Source organism: Hyla sarda, chromosome 4 (genome assembly GCF_029499605.1).
Source record: "Hyla sarda isolate aHylSar1 chromosome 4, aHylSar1.hap1, whole genome shotgun sequence".
NCBI classification, from domain to species: Eukaryota; Metazoa; Chordata; class Amphibia; order Anura; family Hylidae; genus Hyla; species Hyla sarda.
In genome coordinates this window covers 56,056,491-56,081,272 of record NC_079192.1, presented here as the reverse complement: position 1 = coordinate 56,081,272, position 24,782 = coordinate 56,056,491, and the positions used below count along the sequence as shown (strand labels likewise).

General features: G+C 42.0%; 1 long non-coding RNA gene across 1 annotated transcript; it reads left to right on the top strand.

The window, feature by feature from the left end:
• Positions 1-8,574: 8,574 nt before the first annotated feature.
• LOC130366805 (uncharacterized) lies at positions 8,575-24,127 on the top strand. The gene is made up of 3 exons (XR_008891933.1): positions 8,575-8,711; positions 12,309-12,394; positions 22,009-24,127. It is a non-coding gene; the product is annotated as an uncharacterized LOC130366805 (long non-coding RNA).
• The last annotated feature ends 655 nt before the right edge of the window (positions 24,128-24,782 follow it).

Genomic DNA, 24,782 nt, shown 5'->3' with positions numbered 1-24,782 from the left:
TACAAATGCTCCCCCTTTTCAAGTATCATATTTATACTGCTGGGAGTTGTAGTTTTGCAATAGCTGGAGGTACCCTGGCTGTGAAACACTGTCTATATGTGATGTATACTAATGACAGGTCACCTGACTCCAGTTACACCCCCCCCCCCCCCCCCCCACGCTCACATTTCATCCATCGCGGCAGCCCACCATATTTAGGCGACACATTCCTTTCAGAAATAAATGAATTACAAGGTGAGTTCCACAGTTATTCCTTTTATTTATATGTCTCTTCTTTCTGAGTAAAATAAAATGTTTTTGGTTTATATTCTTCTTGAGGAACTATTTTTGTGTATATTGTTTATATAAATTGCTTTATGTTCTGCATGTATAGAAGTTGTTGGGTGCAAATGTAACAAGCAGTTACTGTTTATTGTACTTTTGTTTTGTAAATAAATAGTTTGTGTGCGCATACAATACTTCATTTTTAGTTTTTGTCATTTTTTTGGATGGATGAAAGGATAATATAACTTCAAATTAATTTAATGCCTGATATAAGCAGCTTGTATGCATTAACCCCTTAAGGGTGCAGGGTATATGGGTATGCCCCCGTTCCTAAGTCCTTAAGGACTCAGGGCATCTAAACTGAAAGAGAAACTATCCTGGCAGCTCAGCGGAGCTGACCAGGACTATCGCGACAGAATCGCGATGTCCCAATCATCTTACTGGACGACAGGAGGGTCCTCAGCTGCCGCCTCGTCATCCGATCGGCGATCAGCTGCTCCATAAGAGCAGCAGAGCGCCGGTAACACTGATCAATGCTGTACAATGGCATAGCATTGAACAGTGTATGCAATCATAAGATTGCATAATATATAGCCCCCCCCCCCCCCCCGCCCAATAAAAGTTTAAATCGCCCCCCTTTTCCTATTTTTTAAATAATGTAATAAAAAAATAATCATATGTGGTACTGTCGCGTGCGTAAATGTCCGAACTATTAAAATATTAGATTAGCTAAACCGCAAGGTCGATGGCGTACACGTAAAAAAAAAATACCAAAGTCGAAAATAGTGAATTTTTGGTCACTTTATATTCCATAAAAATATTAATAAAAAGTGATCAAAAAGTCCCATCAAAACAAAAATGGTACCAATAAAAACTACAGATCATGGCTCAAAAAATAAGCCCTCATACATCCCCGTACACAGAAAAAAGTTACAAGGGTCAGAGGATGACTATTTTAAACATACTAATTTTGGTGCATGTAGTTATAATTTTTTTTTAAGTAGTAAAATAAATAAAACCTACATAAATTGGGTATCCCTCTAACCGTATGGACCTACAGAATAAAGATAATGTGTCATTTTTACCGAAAAGTGCACTGCGTTGAACTGGAAGCCCTGAAAAGTAGCAAAATGGTGTTTTTTTTCATTTCACCCCTCAAACAATTATTTTTTTTTGTTTGCCGCAGATAATGCTATAATATAAGTAATTTCATTACAAAGTAAAATTGGTGATGCAAAAAACAAGCCCTTATATGGGTCTGTAGATGCAAAATTGAACGTGTTGTGATTTTTTGAAGATGAGGAGGAAAAAAACGAAAATGCAAAAACTAAGATTGTTTTGAGCCCTTAAGCTGAAAATGGGCTGAGTCCTTAAGGGGTTAAATAAAGTAAATGGAAATGATCATTTAGAACTTATATACAAGTTAAACTAAAAAAATTTGAATATCGTGCAAAGTCCATTTATTTCAGTAATGCAACTTAAAAGGTGAAACTAACATATGAGAGAAACTCACTACATGCAAAGCAAGATAGTTCAAAATCGTGATTTGTCATAATTGTGATGATTATGGCTTACAGCTCATGAAAACCCCATTGCCCCCCAATTACTATGATTTGGGGAGCCATGTCATCTGCTGGTCCACTGTGCTTCATTATGTCCAGGCAGGGCCGGTTTTCGGCCTAGCATGGCCCTGGGCAAAATCAAAAGTGGGGCCCCAAAAGTCTTAATAGTGCACTAACCAGATTTGCACCACACATTAGGTTGGCAGTATAGTCGTCGTCGTCCCCCCCCACTTTAGGTTGGCAGTATAGGTCCCCCACATTAGGTTGGCAGTATAGTTTCCCCACATTAGGTTGGCAGTATAGTTTCCCCACATTAGGTTGGCAGTATAGTTTCCCCACATTAGGTTGGCAGTATAGTTTCCCCACATTAGGTTGTAGTTCCCCCACATTTGGTTAGCAGTATAGTTCCCACACATTAGGTTGGCAGCATAGTTCCCCCACATTAGGTTGGCAGTATAGTTCCCCCACATTAGGTTGGCAGTATAGTTCCCCCACATTAGGTGCAGTATAGTTCCCCGCATTAGGTGCAGTATAGTTCCCCCGCATTAGGTGCAGTATAGTTCCCCCCCACATTAGGTGCAATATAGTTCCCCCCACATTAGGTGCAATATAGTTCCCCCCACATTAGGTGCAGTATAGTTCCCCCACATTAGGTGCAGTATAGTTCCCCCACATTAGGTGCAGTACATAGTCCCCCATATTAGGTGCAGTACATAGTCCCCCACATTAGGTGCAGTACATAGTCCCCCACATTAGGTGCAGTACATAGTCCCACACATTAGGTGAAGTACATAGTCCCCCACATTAGGTGCAGTATATAGTTCCCCCACATTAGGTGCAGCACAGTTCCCCCACATTAGGTGCAGTATAGCTCCCCCACATTAGGTGCAGTATGTTCCCTCCACAGACATACAGCCTTTACTTTACTGCCCCACTTCAGTATTCCAACCACCGCTCTGGGGTCACGATCTACTGCTATGGCCCATAGCCTATGATCGTGACCCCGGAGCGGTGGTCGGAATACTGAAGATGACGTGCCGCTGCGCGTCCTCCTCACCGCTCCGCTCTGTTGCCATGGGCGCACGGGACGTCAGTGACGTCCCTGCGTGCGCTACTTCACGTCAGGCCCCTGCATTTTTAAAGTTAACGCAAGGCCGGCAGCCGCACAGAGGTAACCAGGGCATCCTTGTGTCCCGAAAAGATTTTTCGGGACACAGGGATGTCCTTAATAGTGATGGGGGGAATTGCCCCGTCGCTACTGGACGGGCAAGCATCGGCTCTGCTCGGGGCCCTCAGCCAGCTTGGGGGCCCCAAGCAATTGCTTGGTTTGCCTGTCCTGTAACGACGGGCCTGCTGGTAGGAGAAGGAAGGCATCCCATTGTCACCGAGGAAGATCCTGAGTGCTATATACCTGTTCCAGTGCTCCGTCCGTGTTAGTGGTGTAAATGCAGGATTATTAGATTTTCAGTGCTTTTATCTTTTTTTATTTTGTTTTTCTATTAGACACTAAACATGGTATAAAAGATTAGGACACCACTTATTCCTGACACTTTTGTCACCTGTACTAGTATACTTTGTGTCAAATACATTTAATGCAGGAATGGGAAGTGCTGGGATTTGTGGATTAAGTTCTACACAGATTTCTGCAAATCAAAGTTTAGTTGTTTCTTTTGATGCTGTTAATTTAATTCCTCACCCGTTGTCTTGGCACTTATTGAGATATTTGTTCTTCACCACCTTCTAAGCAAACATCCTGCATTTAATGAATAGAGTAGGAAAGGAAATTTAAAAACTAAATTTTAGTTAAAGGAGTAGTATATTCATTAGACCGGTAAAAAAATTGCATAATTCAGTATTGTTTTCTTCTGATTTTTTAACTTAAAGAGTGGAAAACATTTTTATTTTTAAATCAACTGGTGCCAGAAAGTTAAATAGATTTGTAAATTACTTCTATTAAAAAATCTTAATCCTTCTAGTACTTATCAGCTGCTGTATGATCCACAGGAAGTTCTTTTCTTTCTGAATTTCCTTTCTGTCTGACCACAGTGCTCTCTGCTGACTCCTCTGTGCATTTTAGGAACTGTCCAGAGTAGGAGCAAATCCCCATAGCAAACCTATCCTGCTGGACAGTTCCTGACATTGGCAGAGGTGTCAGCAGAGAGCACTGTGGTCAGACAGAAAAGAAATTCAAAAAGAAAATAACTTCCTGTGGAGCATACAGCAGCTGATAAGTACTACAGGGATTAAGATTTTTTAATAGAAGTAATTTACAAATCTTTTTAACTTTCTGACACCAGTTGATTTAAAAAAAAAAAATTTCCAGTGGAGTACCCCTTTAACTACTGACATGTAAATATTATGCTTGTACTGGAGTTACCATTGTTGCTTTAGCAGGAAATATTCATGGACATACTATCATGTGCCCTTGGCTCTTAAAGAAGTACTCCGGGAAATACTTTTTTGCTTACATAGTGAAGCATAGGCTATTATTAGAGGAAAATGTAGAGGTTCTTGTATATTCCTTGGGGGACATGTATCATTTCCAGTGTATAATAGAAGTTTTTTACCCCTCTGCCTGTTGTCTAAATTTGGTGCAGCTGCGTAAAATTTATCATTCTTGTGCAGCTACTTTCTTGAATTGCGTTTAAATTTAGAATTCTCCTCAGAGCATAAATTTACACCGCAGCTCTATTTAGTAGGAGCTTTGTCTGCAGCGTATCTGCACCTAAACAGTAAGTGTGTCCTCGTTATTAGTTTTAGAATTTTTTTTCTTCATAATGTAGAGTTTTAATCTCAAAATAATACCACTTTTTGCACACATCAATTATACCAATGTCCTTATTCTTCATTTAACATCTGTGACACCCCTGTGCAAATCACCTCAAATGTACATGGTGCACTCTACCTTATGGGCCTTGTTGTGCGCCCGCAGAGCACTTTGCGCCCACATAAGTGGTATCTCCGTAGTCGGGAGAAATTGTGTCCCAAAAAATGGGGATCTTTTTTCCCATTTACCTCTTGTGAAAATTTAAAGTAACAAAGCAACACCTGCATGTCAGTGTAAATAATTTTATTTTTATACACTAACATACTGGTGTAAACTCCAACTGTTCCTTTTCATAATGGGTAAAAGCAGAAAATACCCCCCAAAATCTGTAAGGCAATTTCTCCCGTGTACGGCGATACCCCATATGTGACCCTAAACTGTTGCCATGCGCATTTGAGGCCTAAATTAGGGTTTTATATAGGGGTATTCTATGCCAGTGTTTCCCAAACAGGGTGCCTCCAGCTGTTGCAAAACTCCCAACATGCCTGGACAGTCAACGGCTGTCCGGCAATACTGGGAGTTGTTGTTTTGAAACAGCTGGACGCTCCATTTTTGAAAGTGCTGTACCAGACATTGTCCATATTTATTGGGGAGGGGGGCTGTGTAGCGGTATGTGTATATATAGTGTTTTTTACTTATTTTATTTAAGTGTAGTGTAGTGTTTTTAGGGTACGTTCACACGGGCGGGTGTTCACAGCGAGTTTGCTGCATCTCAATCTTGCAGCACTCCCTGTAAACCTCCGCCCATGTGAGTGTACCCTGTCCATTCACATTGGGGGGAGGGGGGGGAAACATCCAGCTGTTGCAAAACTACAACTCCGAGCATGCCCTTTGGCTGTCCGTGCATGCTGGGAGTTGTAGTTTTGCAACAGCTGGAGGCACACTGGTTGCGAAACACGGAAACAGACTCCTTGTTTCGCAACCAGTGTGCCTTCAGCTGTTGCAAAAACTTCAAATCTCAGCATGCAGTGACAGCAGAAGGACATGCTGGAACTTGTAGTTATGCAACAGCTGGAGGCATACTGCTGCAACTCCCAGCATGCCCTTTGGCAGTCCGTGCATGCTGAGGGTTGTAGTTATGCAACAGCTGAAGGCACACTGGTTGCAAAACACTTGAAAGTTTTTTACTTAACTTAGTGTTTCCAAACCAGTGTGCCTCCAGCTGTTGCACAACTTCAATTCCCAGCATGCATGGTCTGTCAGTGCATGCTGGGCGTTATAGTTTGGAGGCACATGGGTTGGGAAAAAGAGTTAGGAAATGAACAATGTTTCCCAACTAGTGTGCCTCTAGCTGTTGCAAAACTATAATTCCCAGCATAGCCAGACATGCTGGAAGTTGTTTTTCGGCAATATCTGAAGGGTCAGATGTTGACAAACTACAACTCCCAGCATGCTTGGGCAGTATGGGCATGCTGGGAGTGGTAGTTTTGCAACAGCTGGAGGTCCAAAGTTTGTAGACCACTGTATAATGGTCTCCAATCTGTGGTCTTCCAGATGTTACAGAACTACAACTCCCAGCATGCCTCGACAGAGTGGGCATGCTGAGATTTGTAATTTTGGAACATCTGGAAGAGCACAGATTGGAGACCATTATACAGTGGTCTCCAAACTGTGGCCCTCCAGATGTTGCAAAACTACAACTCCCAGCATGCCCAGAAAGCCAAAGGCTGTCTGGGTATGCTGGGAGTTGCAGTTTAGAAACTCCCAGAGGCAGCAGTGAGATCGCTTTAGGGCGTTCTCACTGCTGCAAATGAAAATGCCGCCCTGCTGTCGCAAACTCACCGTGGGGACGCACCACCCCCGGGACCGCCTGGAGGACGCCGCTCGCGCCGGGACTGCTTAGGACACCGCATGGCCTGGTAAGTGACGCTGGGGGACAGGTAAGGGACACTTAACAGAGCGGTGTGTGTCCCGATCCCCGTGATCCGGACTCACACACCGCACTGCTATCAGCTAGTCAGATTTGACCAGCTGATAGCAGCGATCGCTGGGGGGGGGGGGGGGGGGGGATGAAACCCCCCCGTGGTCACATGGTAAGATGGCTGGATATCAGTGATAGCCACCATCTTACCGGGCGCTGGGGAAAAGTATAACGAAAAGCAGTAAATTTTAAAAATATAAGGAAAATGATCTACAGTGTTAAGTGGATTACAAAGCTATTTTAATGTGACGGAGCTTGTTCAATGATAAGTTATCAAACATTTCCTATGTAAATGTATTAAATAGTTGGATCATAAAATACCAATATACAAGTGATCTAATGAATAACTGAACTGTAAACAAATATTCTAAATTATTTTAAAAGTTCTTTGGAATAACCAAGGAGTAAAAAGCAATATAAAGCAAACCAAAGGAGGAATTGAGATAGGAAAGTTAAAGGAGTAGTCCAGTGGTGACTCAGTGGTGAGCAACTTATCCCCTATCCTAAGGATAGGGGATAAGTTGCAGATCGCGGGGGGTCCGACCGCTGGGGCCCCCAGCGATCTCCTGTACGGAGCCCCGACAGCCCGCGGGAAGGGGGCGTGTCGACCTCCGCACGAGGCGGCGGCCGACACGCCCCCTCAATACAACTCTATGGCAGAGCCGAAGCGCTGCCTTCGTCAATCTCCGGCTCTGCCATTGAGATGTATTGAGGGGGCGTGTCGGCCGCCGCCTCGTGCGGGGGTCGACACCCGCTATCTCGACGGAGAGCCGGGGCCCCGTACAGAGAGATCGCAGGGGGCCCCAGCGGTTGGACCCCCCGCGATCTCAAACTTATCCCCTATCCTTAGGATAGGGGTATACGTTTTTCACCACTGGACTACCCCTTTAAAACATTCTGGTGGTTCCTTAGTAGAACTTTCCTTCAGAAATAGAAAGGATTGCTACGTGCAGTTAAAGTTGGCTTATATTTGCGGGGGAAAAGACGCACTTGCGTCAAAATTTTTGGTGCAAAGGAAAAGAACGCAGGTAATAAATCCATGTGTACTATATATGCAGCTCCAAGGTACCCTGATTAGGCCACATCTGGGCCACATGCTCTACCAAAACGTGCGCAAAAAAAATGCGCAAAAAAAAAGGGCTTGCGCTAAATTTTGCGCAAAAAAATAAACACAAAACAGGGGTAAAATCTTTAATACATGTCCCCCCTTGTGTTTACCTGTTTTAGCTGATGTGGCAGGCGTGGGTTTTCAGCTATACTTGTTTGCTATTCCATTACTGAAATGATTTCCTAATACTGCCTACATTTCCCATTAATCCCTCTGGCTTTGCAGAGAGAGGATATACTCTAATGCAGTGGTCTCCAATCTGCGGACCTCCAGATGTTGCAAAACTACAATTCCTAGCATGCCCGGACAGCCAACGGCTGTCCGGGCATGCTGGGAGTTGTAGTTTTGCAACATCTGGAGGTCCGCAGGTTGAAGACCACTGCTCTAATGTAATCACACTGCTGGTGCTGGAGTTTACCCAGGTGAACTTATTTGACTCATTAGTGGGTTGAGGTTAGTTCTCATTATGTGCAATTTTGATGCATTTTGTTATTCAGTGATTGAATTTTAAGATAAAAATTGTAATGAAGTGAAAATAATTTGACCCTTAAACACAATTGAGGTGTTTTATTAACATTTAATGTCTTTAGGATTCATTTTTACGTAATTTTTTTACATTTTTTTGTCTATATATATTTTTTTTTTTTGTGTAGTGATTTTCCAAAATTTGCACAATTGTAAAATAGCACAATGTCTGCAGTGATTTGGGGGAAAAAAACCTGTAAAAAAAAAAACCTGTAAAAAACACAATTGCCCAGATTTATCAATCGGCCTGAAACCCTAATTGTCTGTTTTTTTCCCATAACAACAAAGCTCTTGTAAAGTGAAAGCTGTGATTGTTTGCTATGGAAAAAAACAGACAATTAGGGTTTCAGAATGATTCATAAACCAGGGCCAATATGTGTGAACACAGCCTCAGGGGAAGTGAATAACTACTGTACAGGGTTTGGAAAAAAATAAATATATATATATATTTGTCCAGGGACTAAAACTGGAGCCCAATCTACTCGTCCTGGTACACAAAATAAGGTAAGGTTTTGTTTTTTTCCTCTTCACCTTCTAGTGACCATAACGCTTTAATTTTTCCACCTACAGACCCATATGGGAGCCTGTTTTCGTGCCACCAACTGTACTTTGTAATGACATCACTCATTTTACCACCAAATCTACAGCAAAAATGAAAAAAAATATATTTGTGGGGAGAAATAAAAAAAAAAAAAAAAAAGCAACTTTTGGGGGCTTCCATTTCTATGCAGGGCCCTTTCCGGTACAAATGACACATTTTTATTCTGTAGGTCCGTACGATTACAGCGATACCCAAATTATAGGTTTTGTTTTATTACTTTAAAAAATAACACTTTTATTTTTCTGTATACAGGGGGTGTATGAGAGCTATTATTTTTTTGCGCCATGGTCTTTAGTTTTTATTGATACCATATTTGTTTTGATGTGACTTATTAAATGCTTTTTATACATTTTTTTGCCGCAATTATACACTTCGTGACCGATTTTTTTTTTTCTTTTTTTTTTTTTTTACGTTTACGACTTTACGCCACTGATTATGTGGTTTAATTGACATTATATTTTAATAGTTTGGACATTTATGCACACATTGGGGGAGATTTATCAAAACCTGTGGAGAGGCAAAGTTGCCCATAGCAACCCATCAGATCGCTTCTTTCATTCTTAACATGTGAAAAATGAAAGAAGCGATCTGGTTGCTATGGGCAACTGGGCAACTTTGCCTAAACAGGTTTTGATAAATCTCCCCCATTGATACTACATGGGGGAGATTTATCAAATCCTGTCCAGAGGAAAAGTTGCCCATAGCAACCAATCAGATTGCTTCTTTCATTTTGCAGAGGCCTTGTTAAAAATGAAAGAAGTGATCTGATTGGTTGCTATGGGCAACTTTTCCTCTGGACACGTTTTGATGAATCTCCCCCCATATGTTTATTTTTGTTTACATTATTATTATAATTATATATTTTTTTTTAATGATATAAGGGGGGGGGGTTAAACTTTTATTAGGGATGGGGCCTATTCATATTTATTTATTTTTACATTTTATTCACAATTTTTTAGGAGTCTATTACCTGCAAACTTCAGATTGCAAACACTGAACAATGCTTTTCCATAGAAAAACATTGATCAGTGTTATAGGTGCTCCATTGCTACAGCCTGCAATGGCTGGTTGCAGCATAGAAGCGCCGATCAGACAGCAATGAAGCAGTTAAGAAGCTTCTCTCAGTCCTTACAGCTGATTGGAACACCTTGATTTTGTTGCGGAGGTCCCCATCAGCCACCCTGAGCTACCCATCAACTTTGATCGCAGCGTCTAAAGGGTTAAAGGGGTACTTCGGCCCTAAGACATCTTATCCCCTATCCAAAGGATAGAGGATAAGATGTCTGATGGTGGGGATCCCGCCACTGGGGACCCCCTCAGTCTCTCATCCAGCACCCACCTGTCTCAGCTGCCTGAAGCCATGATCGCTCCGTGTCTGAAGACTCAAAACCCCGGGACCAGAGTATTTTGACTTCACGATCCTGTCCCCTTGTGACGTCACACCTCGCCCCCTCTATGCAAGTCTATGGGAGGGGGCGTTATGGCCGTCACACCCCCTCTAATTGGCTTGCATTGAGGGGAGGGCCGTGACGTCACAAGGGGGCAGGATCGTGAAGTCACAATACTCCGGCCCCCGGGGTTGTGAGTCTTCAGACACGGAGCGATCATGGCTTCAGGCAGCTGAGACAGGTGGGTGCTGCATGAGAGATTGAGGGGGTCCCCAGTGGCGGGACCCCCCCCCATCAGACATCTTATCCCCTATCCTTTGGATAGGGGATAAGATGTCTTAGGGCCGGAGTACCCCTTCAATTCAGGACATCACCCTGGTCGGCGATGTCCAGTATTAGCGGGTATAAAGTAAGCTCAGCTCCTGAGCTCACTTCCTACTAATGCCGCGCCGCTGCGCCATATAAACACTGTGTTCTGTGGCAAGGGATTAAATCGGCGCTCACTCGGTGCATCTGGGACGTGAGTCCTGAATCCCCAAGTATCGACCTCATCCCCTGGGTGTTCTTGACCAGTGGCTTGGGCCCTGGCTCTGCCCAAAGCAGGGTTAAATGCCTGTAGAAATCCCCTGCCTGGTGAACAGAACTGCATGTCCCAGGTGTTGGGCGATAGGATTTCCACAACCCTTACTGTATATCCTGATCCCATATATATAGCAGCAGTATACGGTGGTCGGAACACCCCCTCCCCTTCCCGCAATCAAACACTTACCCCTATCCTGTGAATAGGGGATAAGTTATTATGACTGCAGTTGTCCTTTAAGTTTTATATATTAGTTCAAATGCAGCCTTAGGCGTTCCTTTTGATGCTGTATATGAAATCCTTTCACTGTTGTCTTCAACGTATTTGTTCCTCACCACCTTCTAAGTAAACATCCTTCATTTAATGACTAAGAGTAGGAAGGAAAAATATAAAACAGAATTATGATTAATGGGGAAATATATTAAAGTGTAGCTCAATAGATCTTAAAAGTATGCCATGATTCGGTACTGGATTTTTTCAGATTTACTAACTTTTGCTGACATGTATATATTGTTCTTGTGCTGGAAATAACATTCTTGAAAATATTCATGGACACCCTCTTGTGTGACCTGGACACCTTAGACCAGTGTTTCCCAACCAGGGTGCCTCCAGCTGTTGCAAAACTACAACTCCAAGCATTCCCGGACAGCCGCTGGCTGTCCGGGCATGCTGGGAGTTGTAGTTTTGCAACAGCTGAATGCCCCCTGGTTGGCAAACGCTGCCTAAAAGGGGTACTCCGGTGGAAAACTTTTATTTTATTTTTTTAAATCAACTGGTGCCAGAAAGTTAAACAGATTTGTAAATTACTTCTATTTAAAAAAAATCTTAATCCTTCCAGTACTTTTTAGCTGCTGAATACTACAGAAGAAATTCTTTTCTTTTTGGAACACAGAGCTCTCTGTTGAATCACGAGCACAGTGCTCTCTGCTGACATCTCTGTCCATTTTAAGAACTGTCCAGAGTAGGAGAAAACCCCCATAGCAAACATATGCTGCACTGGACAGTTCCTAAAATGGACAGAGATGTTGGCAGAGAGCACTGTGCTCATGATGTCAGCAGAGAGCTCTGTGTTCCAAAAATAAAAGAATTTCCTCTGTAGTATTCAGCAGCTAATGAGTACTGGAAGGATTTTTTAATAGAAGTTTTCCACTGGAGAACCCCTTTAAACAGACTTGTAGATTAGAGAGATGAGAAAAAATAAAGTAACAAGACTGTGGGATCAGACTACGAAACTTTGTAGTCTGTAACCATAGAGACACTTAGTTCAGCATTAGAACTGTATACATAAAACAGTAGGTGATACATTTTTTCATTTTAGATACACTGGAGCAATAAACTAAATGGTTGCACATAGCCTTCAAACCACAACACACTTCTGCCACCTAACCAGAAATAAAGTATTTACCCCCCCCCCCCCCCCATGTCTATTCTGAGTCAAAACTATTGGAAAATACATCTCTATTGTGCTGCTAGAATGCTTCAATTGCACAGGTAATATGCACCTATTATAACATATAACAGCTTTCTTCCAGAAACAGCACCACACCTCTCCCTGGTTATGTCTGGTATTGCAGCTTCATTGAAGTCAACGAGAATGAGTTGCAACAGCTGTGGAAAGGTGTGTTGCTTTTTTTAATATCTATTTTCAGTATATTTTAATACAATTTTAAGATTTATTTTTAATGTCTATATTTTTTAGATTTTTAATCATCTACTTTTTTAGAAAAATTATCATGTTCTTCTAATTATGTATGACTCCTTTATCCCCATGGTGACCTCCTTTGTAGGTTTACAGCTAATTTATATAGGGACAATATGAGACATTAAAAGGGGTATTCCAGGCAAAAACTTTTTTATATATATCAACTGGCTCCAGAAAGTTAAACAGATTTGTAAATTACCTTCTATTAAAAAATCTTAATCCTTGCAGTACTTATGAGCTTCTGAAGTTAAGGTTGGTTGTTCTTTTCTGTCTAAGTCCTCGCTGATGACACCAGTTTAGAAGAGGTTTGCTATGGGGATTTGCTTCTAAACTGGGCATTTCCCGAGACAGGTGTCATCAGAGAGCACTTAGACAGAAAAGAACAACCTTAACTTCAGAAGCTCATAAGTACTGAAATTAAATTTTTTTAATAGAAGTAATTTACAAATCTGTTTAACTTTCTGCAGCCAGTTGATATATAAAAAAAAGTTTTTTCCTGGATAACCCCTTAAATCTGTTCCATGTTTGGTGGATGCCAGCTGTGTTATACAGCTGACACCCCCCTGCAGCAGCATGAGGTGGTTGGTGATCCTTATCACGGCTGTTTTACCCCTGAGATGCCGCAGTCAATAGCAATGGTATCTTCTGAGTGGTTAGAGGGAGGCAGCACTTTCTATCCCCAGGGGTATTATAGCAAGCAGAGGCCTGTTATTTAATAATCTCCATTACAGGGTACAATAGGATTATGGTAAAATCGTAATACACTGCAATATCAAAGTATTGCAGTGTATTGTACAACTGAATGCAAGTTCACATCCCCTAACAGGACTAAAATCAAAATCAAAATTGTAAAACAGGTTTAAAAACATTTTTCTAAAAATACCAAGCATTCAAAGCATTAAGTTTTTTATTGATCATGTAAAAAAATGCAAATACTAAATAAAATAAACCACATTGGTATCACCATACCTGGAAATAAAATGTAAGATCACTTATCTTGGATGGTGAACACAGGAAGAAAAAAAAAGAAGAAAAATACAAAATGTAAAAAATCTAAAAATTGTATGAACTAGAGCTCAGTATGAAAAAAAACGAGCCTCCAAACACCACGGTCAAAGTAAAAAAAAATATATATATATATATATAGAGGTCAGAACAAGGCAACACAAAGCATTAAAAATGATAAAACGTCACAAAAACTATAAAGATTGGGTAAAAACTGAATAAAGTTAATGTCAGTTTTACCGCACAGTGAACTATAAAAATAAAACCCATCAAACAATGGCAGAAGTTCTTTTTAATTACATCCCACAATTCAATATGATACCTAAAATGTTGCTGTTAAAAGACACAACCCGTTCTGCTTAAAATAAAAACATACAGCTGTATCGACAGAAAAAAAAAGTTATGGCTCTTGGAACGTGTTGTTGGATTGGGGATGCACTAAAAGGGGTTAAAGGGGTACTCCGGTGGAAAAAAATCAACTTGTGCCAGAAAGTTAAACAGATTTGTAAATTCTATTTAAAAATCTTAATCCTTCCAGTAGTTATCTGCTGCTGATGCTCCAGAGGAAGTTGTGTAGTTCTTTTCTGTCTGACCACAGTGCTCTCTGCTGCCACCTCTGGCTGTGTCAGGAACTGTCCAGAGTAGAAGCAAACTTCTCCTGCACTGGACAGTTTCTGACATGAACAGAGGTGTCAGCAGAGAGCACTGTGGTCAGACAGAAAAGAACGACACAGCTTCCTGTGGAGCATCAGCAGCTGATAAGTACTGGAAGGATTAAGATTTTTAAATAGAACTAATTTACAAATCTGCAAGGATTAAGATTTCTAAATAGTAGTAATTTACAAATCTGTATAACTTTGTGTCCTTCGGCTGTCCAGGCATGCTGGGAGTTGTAGTTCTGCAACAGCTGGAGGCACCCTGGTTGGGAAACGCTGGTGTAGACAAACCCTGTTGTAGCAAGTCCTCTCCTTGTGAAAGGAAATGTCAAATCTGAGATTGTGTAGGATAAGGGTAATCTCCAGCTCCATATTGTGCAAACAGCTTATCCTGATCATGAGAGGTTCTTACACACACTCCAGAACTATCTGAGGAAAAGTGTTACTAGTAATGTGTATTTACCCTGAGTTCTTGTAAGCAGACTCCTATCTATAGAGAGAGCTGAGGTTGGAATGTTGACTGAGTAAATAAATTATTAAAATCCCCCGTAAATCCTTATACAACTACACATAGCCTACTTTACTATACAGTGGCTGTAGAGATTAAGCGGTCACATAGGCCCCAGCTGGGAGCTGGCGAGGGATTTAGCTCCACTGGCTGTGCTCCTGGATTTAACTGAGAATTTTAGTTTGATCAGGTGACTAAGATCACTTTCAAACATCAGTATATCGGTCAGTATTTTGGTACGAAATACATAAAAGGTTTGTCTTCTGGTTTTAGTTTATAAATACTGATGTTGAATACAGACCAGGATATTGTCATTTTCCATGAACACCCTTAACCCCTTAAGGACTCAGCCCATTTTGGCCTTAAGGACTCAGACAATTAAATTTTTACGTTTTCATTTTTTCCTCCTCGCCTTCTAAAAATCATAACTCTTTTATATTTTCATCCACAGACTAGTATGAGGGCTTGTTTTTTGCGCGACCAGTTGTCCTTTGTAATGACATCACTCATTATATCATAAAATGTATGGCGCAACCAAAAAACACTATTTTTGTGGGGAAATTAAAACGAAAAACGCAATTTTGCTAATTTTGGAAGGTTTTGTTTTCACGCCGTACAATTTATGGTAAAAATGTTGTGTGTTCTTTATTCTGAGGGTCAATACGATTAAAATGATACCCATTATTATATACTTTTATATTATTGTTGCGCTTAAAAAAAATCACAAACTTTTTAACCAAATTAGTACGTTTATAATCCCTTTATTTTGATGACCTCTAACTTTTTTATTTTTCCGTAAAAGCGGCGGTATGGGGGCTCATTTTTTGCGCCATGATCTGTACTTTTTTTTGATACCACATTTGCATATAAAAAACTTTTAATACATTTTTTATAATTTTTTTTTTAATAAAATGTATTAAAAAAGTAGGAATTTTGGACTTTTTTTTTTTTTTTTTCGTTCACGCCGTTCACCGTACGGGATCATTAACATTTTATTTTAATAGTTCGGACATTTACGCACGCGGCGATACCAAATATGTGTATAAAAAATGTTTTTTACGCTTTTTGGGGGTAAAATAGGAAAAAACGAACGTTTTACTTTTTTATTGGGGGAGGGGATTTTTCACATTTTTTTTACTTTAACATTTTTTTACATTTTTTTTTACACTTGAATAGTCCCCATAGGGGACTATTCATAGCAATACCATGATTGCTAATACTGATCTGTTCTATGTATAGGACATAGAACAGATCAGTATTATCGGTCATCTCCTGCTCTGGTCTGCTCGATCACAGACCAGAGCAGGAGACGCCGGGAGCCGGACGGAGGAAGGAGAGGGGACCTCCGTCCGGCGTTCTGAATGATCGGATCCCCGCAGCAGCGCTGCGGGCGATCCGATCGTTCATTTCAATCGCGAACTGCCGCAGATGCCGGGATCTGTATTGATCCCGGCACCTGAGGGGTTAATGGCGGACGCCCGCGATATCGCCTCCGTCGGCCATTGCCGGCAGGTCCCTGGCTGCGATTAGCAGCCGGGATCAGCCGCGCATGACACGGGCATCGCTCTGATGCCCGCGGTTATGCACAGGACGTAAATGTACGTCCTGGTGCGTTAAGTACCACCTCACCAGGACGTACATTTACGTCCTGCGTCCTTAAGGGGTTAAAGGGGTTCTCCGGTGCTTAGACATCTTGCTTAGCCGCCGGCGGCGTGTGACGTCACACGCCGCCGGCTTGTGGTCGTCCGTAATCAGACTCAGAGCGAACACGCTCCGGGGACTGATTCCAAACGGGGTGCCGCATGCAAGATCCCGGGGGTCCCCAGTGGCGGGACTCCCGCGATCAGGCATCTTATCCCCTGTCCTTTGGATAGGGGATAAGATGTCTAAGCACCGGAGAACCCCTTTAAATGGGCACTGTCAGATTCAAAAACTTTTTAGATGTTGTACACCTTCTAATATAGATCATAAGAAAATGTTATTATCTTTCTATAGTAATCATGGCTTATAAAAAAAAACACCACTAGGGGTCCCCATACCATCCAGAACATAATCCTGTCCGGCTACAGTAATATATTTGTCCCAGCTGAAGCACAGGCAGGGACAAAGCCCAGAAAGTGAGGGTGGGACTAGCACTCCTCTGTGCTCACTACTGTCCTTGGAGACTGCAGTATAATAGCAGAGAGGAAGGGGTTACAGCCTGCAGTGATTGGAGGAAGATGAGTCATGCAGAGGGAGGACCCATCCCCTTCCAAAGCACAGGATGACAAACTAAGTGAGCAACAGATATAAGGTATTTGTGAAATAAATATAGGTGCTAGACACAATAATTATGTGTACATAATTAGGATTAGGTAGAAAGTAACATATGACATTTTGGGATTTTTGTTGGATATGTCAGGTATATCTTAAAGGCCTTATCCACACTTAAAATTAACCAGCGTAATTTGGTTACGGAATTGTTTTCAATGGGATTATGCTACACAGAGGAATTCTACCTACAGACGTCTGCCCAAAGAATAGACAATGAATGCTGGACTGCATTGCTGCCTTTGAGGCGGCGCACATCAAAACGGTCCTATTGCCGATTTTGCTCCAGACAGAATCTCCGTCCAGAATATCTCCAGGCAAAGATTCAGCAGTGTGGACGGGGCCTTAAAAACAAACAAACACTATTGTCATCATGTTATATAGCAGGGAACACTGGGCAGACTGATGTACACTCACTGGCCACTTTATTAGGTACACCTTGCTAGTACCGGGTTGGACCTCCTTTTGCCTTCTTTTTTCATGGCATACTTTCTTTAGGGGCCCAAAGTGTGCCAAGAAAATGTTCCCCACACCATTACACCACCACCAGCCTTAACCGCTGATACAAGGCAGGATGGATCCATGCTTTTATGTTGTTTACGACAATTTCTGACCCTGCCATCGGAATGTCATGGTTGGAATCGAGACTCTTTAGACCAGGCATACCTTGGTTAAAACGAGTGGTTATTTGAGTTACTGTTGCCTTTCTGTCATCTTGAACCAGTCTGCCCATTCTCCTCTGACATCAACAGTTCATCCACACAACAAAAGAAAGTGTCGGCACTCAAGTCCAGTAGTGGTGCACGTGGAAAGCAGTACTTCTAGTAGAAAAAAAATATCCTGGCACTCACTGTATTCTTCTGCCACGTTTTCATGTTTATTTACACAGTGCTAATGCAAATAGATGCATTTCGGCCAAAGCCTTACTCAGACTGATATCCACACAACTGCTGCTTACTGGATTATTTCTCTGGTCTCTCGGACAAGCTCGTCTGGCATGAACAACCATCTAAGTCACTTAAATCCCCTTTCTTCCCTATTCTTCAAGTTTGAATGTCAGCAAGTTGTCTTGGCCATATTTACATGCCTAACTGCTTTAAAGGGCTACTCCACTGGAACACTTTTTTTTTTTTAATTAACTGGTGCCAGAAGTTAAAAAGATTTGCAAATTACTTCTATTTAAAAATCTTAACCCTTACAGTACTTATCAGCTGCTGTATGTTCCAGAGGAAGTTCTTTTCTTTTTGAATTTCCTTTCTGTCTGACCACAGTGTTCTCTGCTGACACCTCTGTCCATTTTAGGAACTGTCCAGAGTAGGAGCAAATCCCCATAACAAACCTATCCTGCTCCGGACAGTTCTTAACCCCTTCATGACCCAGCCCATTTTCACCTTCATGACCTGGGCATTTTTTGAAAATCTGACCACTGTCACTTTAAACATTAATAACTCTGGAATGCTTTTACTTATCATTCTGATTCCGAGATTTTTTTTTCGTGACATATTCTACTTTATGTTATCGGTAAAATTTCACTGATATTTGTATCCTTTCTTGGTAAAAAATCTAAAAATTTAATGAAAATTTTGAAAATTTAGCATTTTTCTAACTTTGAAAGTCTCTGCTTGAAAGGAAAATGGATATTCCAAATAAATTACATATTGATTCACATATACAATATGTGTACTTTGTGTTTGCATAAAAAATTGACAAGTTTTTACTTTTGGAAGACACCAGAGGGCTTCAAAGTTCCGCAGCAATTTTCCAATTTTTCTCAAGATTTTCAAAATCGTAATTTTTCAGGGCCCAGTTCAGGTTGGAAGTAGATTTTAAGGATCTTCATATTAGAAATACCCCATAAATGACCCCATTATAAAAACTGCACCCCCCAAAGTATTCAAAATGACATTCAGTAAGTGTTTTAACCCTTTAGGTGTTTCACAGGAATAGCAGCAAAGTGAAGGAGAAAATTCTAAATCTTCATTTTTTACACTCGCATTTTCTTGTAGACCCAATTTTAGAATTTTTACAAGGGGTAAAAGGAGAGAAATCACCCTAAAATTGGTAACCCAATTTCTCTTGAGTAAGGAAATACCTCATATGCGTATGTCAAGTGTTCGGCGGGCGCAGTAGAGGGCTTAGAAGGGAAGGAGCGACAATGGGATTTTGGAGAGTGAGTTTTTCTGAAAGGGTTTTTGGGGGGCATGTCCCATTTAGGAAGCCCCTATGGTGCCAGAACAGTGGACCCCCCCCCCCCCACATGTGACCCCATTTTGGAAACTATACCCCTCATGGAATTTAATAAGGGGTGCAGTGAGCATTTACACCCCACTGGCGTTTGACAGATATTTGAAACAGTGGACTGTGCAAATCAAAAATGTTATTTTTCATTTTCACAGACCACTGTTCCAAAAATCTGTCATACACCAGTGGGGTGTAAATGCTCACTGCACCCCTTATTACATTCCGTGAGGGGTGTAGTTTCCAAAATGGGGTCACATGTGGATATTTATTGTTTTGCGTTTGTCAGAACTGCTGTAACAATCAGCCACCCCTGTGCAAATCGCCTCAAATGTACATGGCGCACTCTCCCTTCTGGGCCTTGCTGTGCGCCCCCAGAGCACTTTTCGCCCACATATGGGGTATCTCCGTACTCAGGAGAAATTGCGTTACAAATTTAGAGGGTCTTTTTTCCCTTTTACCTCTTGTGAAAATGAAAAGTATAGGGCAACACCAGCATGTCAGTGTAAACAATTTATTTTTTTACACTAACATGCTGGTGTAGACCCCAACTTCACCTTTTCATAAGGGGTTAAAGAAGAAAAAGCCCCCCAAAATTTGTAAGGCAATTTCTCCCGAGTACGGGGATACCCCATATGTGTCCCAAAACTGTTGCCCTGAAATACGACAGGGCTCCAAAGTGAGAGAGCGCCATGCGCATTTGAGGCCTGAATTAGGGATTTGCATAGGGGTGGACATAGGGGTATTCTATGCCAATGATTCCCAAACAGGGTGCCTCCAGCTGTTGCAAAACTTCCAGCATGCCTGGACAGTCAATGGCTGTCCGGCAATACTGGGAGTTATTATTTTGCAACAGCTGGAGGCTCCGTTTTGGAAACAGTAGCGTACCAGACGTTTTTCATTTTTTGGGGGGAGGGGGGCTGTGTAGGGGTATGTGTATATGTAGTGTTTTTTACTTTTTATTTTAGGTTAGTGTCAGTGTAGTGTAGTGTTTTTAGGGTACAGTCACATGGGCAGAGGTTCACAGCAAGTTTGCCGCTGGAAGTTTGAGCTGCAACGCAAAATTTGCGCCATCTCAAACTTGCAGCACTCACTGTAAACCTCCGCCCATGTGAGTGTACCCTGTACATTCACATTGGGGGGAGGGGGCAAACATCCAGCTGTTGCAAACTCCGAGCATGCCCTTTGGCTGTCCGTGCATGCTGGGTGTTGTAGTTTTGCAACAGCTGGAGGAACACTGGTTTGGAAACACTAAGTTAAGTAATAAACTTTCAAGTGTTTTGCAACCAAACTTAGTGTTTCCAAACCAGTGTGCCTCCAGCTGTTGCAAAACTACAACTCCCAGCATGCATGGTCTGTCAGTGCATGCTGGGAGTTATAGTTTTGCAACAATTGCAACAGCTGGAGGCACTGAGGTAGGAAACGGACAATGTTTCCCAACTAGTGTGCCTCCAGTTGTTGCAAAACTACAACTCCCAGCATGCCCAGACTGCCAAGGCATGCTGGAAGTTGTAGTTCGGCAATATCTGAAGGATCAGATGTTGCCGAACTACAACTTCCAGCATGCTTGGGCAGTCTGGGCATGCTGGGAGTTGTAGTTTTGCAACATCTGGAGGTCCACAGTTTGGAGACCACTGTATAATGGTCTCCAATCTGTGCTCTTCCAGATGTTAGAGAACTACAACTCCCAGCATGCCTGGACAGACTGAGCATGCTGAGATTTGTAGTTTTGCAACATCTGGAAGAGCACAGATTGGAGACCATTATACAGTGGTCTCCAAACTGTGGACCTCCAGATGTTGCAAAACTACAACTCCCAGCATGCCCAGAAAGCCAAAGGCTGTCTGGGCATGCTGGGAGTTGCAGTTTTGAAACTCTCAGAGGCAGCAGTGAGATCGCTTTACGGCGATCTCACTGCTGCCAATGAAGATGCCGCACTGCTGCCGGAAACTCACCTCCGGGACGCAGCGCAGCCGGGACCGCACGGAGGACGCCGTGACCGCACGGAGGACGCCGGGACCGCTCGGAACACCGCTCCGACGGGTTAGTGACGCCGGGGGACGGGTCAGGGACACTTAGCAGAGCGGTGTGTGTCCCGATCCCCGTGATCGGAACTCACACACCGCGCTGCTATCAGCTAGTCAGATTTGACCAGCTGATAGCAGCGATCGCTGGGGGGGGTGGGGGACGAAACCCCCCGTGGTCGCACGGTAAGATGGCTGGCTATCAGTGATAGCCACCATCTTTCCGGGCGCTGCGGGATGCCGCGAGTAGCGGCAGTAATGTCCATGACGTACCTGTATGTCATGGGTCGGGAACACCTTGCCATCCATGACGTACAGGTATGTCATAGGTCGGGAAGGGGTTAAAATGGACAGAGGTGTCAGCAGAGAGCACTGTGAACATGACAGTGCGGTCAGCCTATCACCGGCCAAGGCGGGAGATTGCTGCAGCTGGCGATACACTACTGACTGCAGTGTGACGTTTTGAGCCTAAGAAGCAGAGAGCCGAGCAGCGCCAGAGGACCGAGATGCCGATATCGGTGCAACGGAACGTAGGAAGGTGAGTTAAAGTTAGTTGTTTTTTTTTCGTTTTTGTTGCCCAGGCACAGGTGGACTTAAAAGTTATGTGCCGCATTTCTCCTTTTAACAAGCAATTAATCAGGTGTATACTGTTTCAGTGTAACTCATTGATTGAAATTGGATATTTTCCTACCCTTGGTGACAGAAAATATGGAATTTTTAAAAGACAGGAGGCGAACGTTATCCCTCCTATTACTCACCGTTATGTTTTTTTCTTGTGCTTCTTTTCAGCATATTAGTACCATCCAGATGCAACCTCTTCTCATGACAACGTTCCGGTCGTTCCTGTTTTGAATCACCAACTCTACTTACCTGCCAGAATTCCAGAAGACTTCATGGCTTCTTCTCCAGTTTATGAACGATCTTCATTGACTTCATAAAATACTACATTTAAGAATTTTATTTTGTTATAGTTTATCGTAAAGAAAGAGGATGTTACCTCAGTTACAGCTCCTTTTATAACATAGGAGACACTCTGATTGGCTATTACCAATGTGTAGCATGTTTGTTTGCACCATTGTATCTAAGTTTTTTCTTATTTATTTTTAAAAACGTTTTTAATATTAATTTCTAACTTTCTGCACTAAATACAAAACTGCAGAATGCTCGCCTTCTGTCTTTTTTAAAATCCATATTTTCCGTCATCAAGGATAGGAAAATCTCCAATTTTATAGCAAGACAGGAGGCCTCGCATTATGCAAGTTTAAAGCTATAACTGTACATAATAAACTATATGATAACTTTAATTATAATCAAGAAGAGACATGAGTTTCAGGTCTGAAATAAAAAGTTTTGAAGGTGGAGTCAGATGACCAATCTGCTGCTTTGAGAAGGTCTGCTAATGAAACACCAGATTGAGCCATTTTTGTGAAGACTGCACCTCTAGTAGAGTGTGCACCGAAAATAGATACATCAATATTAGCAAATTTCATACATTGGCCCTCATTTACTTAGAAACTCGGGTTGTAAGTCTATCTTACTTTCTTACCCGATTGCTTTTTTCCCCGGGTATTTATTATTATGTTGCATCCTGTTTGTCGCACGTGGGTTTTGTTGGTTTTGGTTTCCAACTCCTCTGAGCTGTCGGGAAAAAATCCACAACAATTCAACAAATTCGGGTTGGAAACCTTTATAAATACGTGGGAAAGCTCAGAAATGTCGGGTTACGCCCCTTTTTCGGGTTTGGGAGAATCCACATCGGGTCCGACGGGAAAAAATGTTGCAGACTGGCGCACGATGTCTGCGACATGTCGCAGACAAAGATGCGCCAAAAAAACCCGACAAAACAAGTCAGGTTTAGAATAGTAAATGAGGGCCAATGTCTTACCCATCTTGCAAGAGTAGTAGAAGAAACAGGTAAGTGTGGCTTACAGTAAGAAATAAGGAGATGAGAATGGTGACAAAGAGATTTAGTTTTATCTTCATAGGATTAAAGACATTTAACCACACATAGTTTATCATGATGAGGAAAGGAAGGGCAAAAGATTATTTGTAGGTCTGTTTTAGTGCGTCTATGAATATCGAATATAACACCTTGAGGAGAGTAATGTCTACGAGATATATCTAATGCTCTGATGTCAGATAGAGTTAAGACATAATAAGGTAGTGAGTTTAAAAGACAGTAGTTTAAGGGAAAGAGCATTGTTATTGTCCCAGGATGAAAAGAGTTGAAAACTTAAATTAACATCCCAAGTAGTATGATATTTGGGAAGAGGAGGACGTTTAAAACATATACCTGTGAGAAGTTTGCAAACTAAAGGATGGAATCAATAGGAGACTGATAAAAAGAAATGGCCGAACGATATAAATTCAAGATTCGGTTTTACCAGAATCAAAAGAAGCAGATAAATAGTTTAAGATGTGAGATATATATATATAGGTGCTTGTACGGGATCCAGATCCTGTTGTATGCACCAATCAGACCAGAGTTTCCATGCCAAACGATAGGCGGTTCTGGTACCTGGAGCCCAGGCTTTGGAAAGGATATTTCTAGTTGACTGAGAAAGTTCTGATTCAGGGTTGAGTGTCCCGATATTAGCCAAGCAACTAGAAGCCGTTGTGATAAGATTAGGGGATGATGATTTGCCAAGGGATCCAAGAGAAGATATGGAAGGATTCTTGGATAATCTATGGACATATTCAGGATTTGGGGAAACCAGGATTGAGTCGGCCGGAGTTATCAGGACTAGGGTTGATTTTTGGATCAAACTTGAATCAAAACTCTGGGAATAAGGATGAATGGCAGAAAGGCATAAAGTCTCTGAGATGGCCAAATTTGGAGGAGAGCGTCTACTCCTGATGCTTCCGGATCCGGACACCAGCTGAAGAATAGAGGGAGCTGACAATTGAGGCGAGAAGCAAAAAGGTCCAGATGAAGGGGAAATAAAGTTCTCTCAGCTCACCTCCTCCACGGTCTGCAAGGACCCGAGCCCGGCCAGGCTTGAAACTTGTAGGTAAATGAAGAAAAGTAGTCCAGCAGTCCCTTAAAACGTAGATCCTTTATTTCGCTTTTCTTTAAAAGTACAGAGCACACACCATCCACCTTCACCTGGTCAGCAAACAACTCCTATGGACGCGTTTCGAACGCATGCGCGTTCTTGATCACCACACCACCTGTGTGTTCCTCACCTCCTAAATACCAAATTCAAGAGGGAGGAGCACCAGCTTCAAGAAGACTTGTGTAAAACACCATTTGTGTACTTTAAAACTTCTTACAAAAACAGGTAACTATTAAAACTTACTATTGCATGAAAAAATGAATGAATGAATGGAACAGAGGAAAAATTGAATTGTCAAATTCTGCACGGTGTGTTTTATGAATCGACCAATTAAGGTTATGTGTGTTCTACACCGACTGCAGAATTGACAACTAACGCACTGTATGTGCTGGTTCTGAAAAATACTTATGTTTTCGTTCACAATAATTTGCTTGATGTATTTTTAATAATGCAACATTAATTCCTTCCGTATATTCAGACCGTGCGGTACTCTGGTGCACAGAGTGT